Here is a 3,044-nt window from a genome sequence, read left to right on the forward strand (position 1 = left end):
AGGCCTCAAAAATCGTCGTACTAGACAATTTCAGCGGCTCGTGAAATTGACACACTGTCCCCGTTTTCTGTTATGGGTCCTCTGGCAGGTTAGGATAAGGGGGCACTTCAATACGGCAGTTTCTAGACGTTGGGGCACCTTAGGGGGACGGGTGCCAAGACACCGAGCCATCTTACATGGTCGTACAGGATCTCTTAAGTGTGTCTCATCAACTGGAAAAACATCAAGGCAAAATAATTTATTTTGTTTTGTGGGGCCTTCGACAAGCCGCCGGCTTCCTGTCCTCGTCGAGGCCACTAGGGTCAGTAGCCCGCAGGTAAATTCAGGTATAATGCTCGGGAAAGTGGACCGAGGCAAGTCCCACCGGTTATTAATTATTATATAATATTTATATATTATTATTATAATTATCATAAATATCATCATTAAATATTTTATTTAATTATTAACAGTATTACAATTACTTAATGTTATTTATTTGTAATTATTTATTATTTATAAAATATTCTTAATTATTCACAGTTGCATGAGAGACATCTCCCGTCATGCAGGGTGCATTCGCGCCTCCACAGATCTCCAGTATCAGCTCTTGATACTGGTGATGGCTCAAAAGGGCTACCACTTACGGGCTATTCATGCCCGTGCCACCTTTTGGGTGGCTTAATCTTCATTAATCAATCAATTCACTATTGATTATTTTATTATTATTATTATATAAGAACATGAGAATAAAGGTAACTGCAGAAGGCCTATTGACCCATACGAGGCAGTTCCTATTTATAACCACCCAATCCCACTCATATACATGTCCAAGCCGCGCTTGAAACAATCGAGGGACCCCACCTCCACCACGTTACGCGGTAATTGGTTCCATAAATCAACAACCCTGTTACTGAACCAGTATTTACCCAAGTCTTTCTAAATCTAAACTTATCCAATTTATACCCATTGTTTCATGCTCTGTCTTGTGTTGATACTTTTAATACCCTATTAATATCCCCTTTGTTATGTTCATTCACCCACTTGTAAACCTCTATCATGTCACCCCTAACTCTTCGCCTTTCCAGTGAATGCAATTTAAGCTTTGTCAATCTCTCTTCATATGAAAGGTTTCTAATTTGGGGAATTAATTTAGTCATCCTACGCTGGACCCGTTCAAGTGAATTTATATCCATTCTATAGTACGGCGACCAAAACTGAACTGCATAATCTAAATGGGGCCTAACCAGAGCAAGATATAGCTGAAGAACCACACCAGGTGTCTTGTTACTAACGCTTCGATTAATAACAGATTTGTTCATTGATTAATAAGTCCCAGTGTCCTATTCGCCTTATTAAAGCATTTATGCATTGATTTTTTGCCTAACCCTCTCGACGTGAGAGGTGTGGCAGCCTGATGTACACACACTTTTTTATTTTGTACACAGGTAACTACAGGTGCAGCAATGAAACAATGAAATACAAAAATAAACACTACTTTACTGGAGTCCAGTTAGGCTTCTGGAGGTCACCAATGTAACAGGGACCTGCACCTTGTATTTTTAACGTTAAAAAAATTAGTATGAGATGTCTAGTATACATATATATGTCTCATATGTTGTTAAATATGACCGAAAAAGTAAGATTAATAATTCTAACACGAATTTTCTCAGTATTTCTTGTTTCTTTTTACTGTCGATGGTAATTGAAAAATCAATTCTCCAAAATTCATTTTTATTTTGAAATATAAAAATAAAAATGAACTTTGGAGAATTGATTTTTCAATTACCATCGACAGTAAAAAGAAACATAAGAAATATTGAGAAAATTCGTGTTAGAATTATTAATCTTACTTTTTCGGTCATATTTAACAACATATGTTTACAAGAAAGACTGCTACCAAAATATGCTAATATATATGTCTCCAATATGTCCGTCTGCTGGGTTGGGTGGACACTTAAGTCATCCTCCACACTCACGTCGCCTCCCGTGTATATCCGGAGTGTTTGGGGGAGGACATTTCTCCAGTCCTATTCTCTTTACATTGAGAGGTTGAGACGAAGATTGAGACGTTCGTCTCGTCCGTTCCCTTAACAATGTGACTTTTATCTGTGTAATGGTCGGGTTGTGATGAAGCTGGCTGCGGGGGTCCTGACGTAAGAGGACCTGGAATTGATTGATTGATGAAGATTAAGCCACCCAAGAGGTGGCACGGGCATGAATAGCCCGTAAGTGGTGGCCCTTTCGAGCCATTACCAGTATCAAAAGATGATACTGGAGATCTGTGGAGGCGCAACTGCACCCTGCGTGACGGGAGATGTCTCCCGGACCAAGTGGTGACCAAATGGTGACCTGGAATTACACATATCAAACCCTTTATGTTGGCCAGACCACACACTAGAAGGTGAAGGGACGACGACGTTTCGGTCCGTCCTGGACCATTCTCAAGTCGATTGTGACTGGTTCTCAAGTCACAATCGACTTGAGAATGGTCGAGGACGGACCGAAACGTCGTCGTCCCTTCACCTTCTAGTGTGTGGTCTGGTCAACATAATTTAGCCACATTATTGTGACTCAAAGCCTTTACTATAAAACATTCTGAGCTTCTTGACGTAAAGATGAGAATTTTCCTGCTTAAATATCCGTATTACATGGTAGTCACTCATTAGAGGAAGACAAAAAAAAATGGGGTTTGGGTCACAGTCGAAGAAATGATCCATTTGTGGCGAGGAAATTTCGACTTTGGTGACCAACTCTTCGTTAGGGACAAGAAATCGGAGCTGCAGTTAAAGCAGGAAACTCTGTAAATAGTTGGAGACTCTCTAACGGGTGTTCAACTCTACAAACAGAGATGCTAGCCATTTAAAAGACTTTGGAACATGCTCTTGCTGAACACTGACAACATGTTATCATACATACAGATTCGAGAACCGCCATTGAAACCTTGCAACAAGAACACATATGTGATAACATACATCTGATCACAAATGTCATATCATTAATGCAAACACTCAAATGACAAGGCCGACGGGTACTTATCAACTGGGTGCCAAGTCATGTGGGAA

This window comes from Procambarus clarkii, chromosome 18 (assembly GCF_040958095.1).
Source record: "Procambarus clarkii isolate CNS0578487 chromosome 18, FALCON_Pclarkii_2.0, whole genome shotgun sequence".
NCBI lineage: Eukaryota > Metazoa > Arthropoda > Malacostraca > Decapoda > Cambaridae > Procambarus > Procambarus clarkii.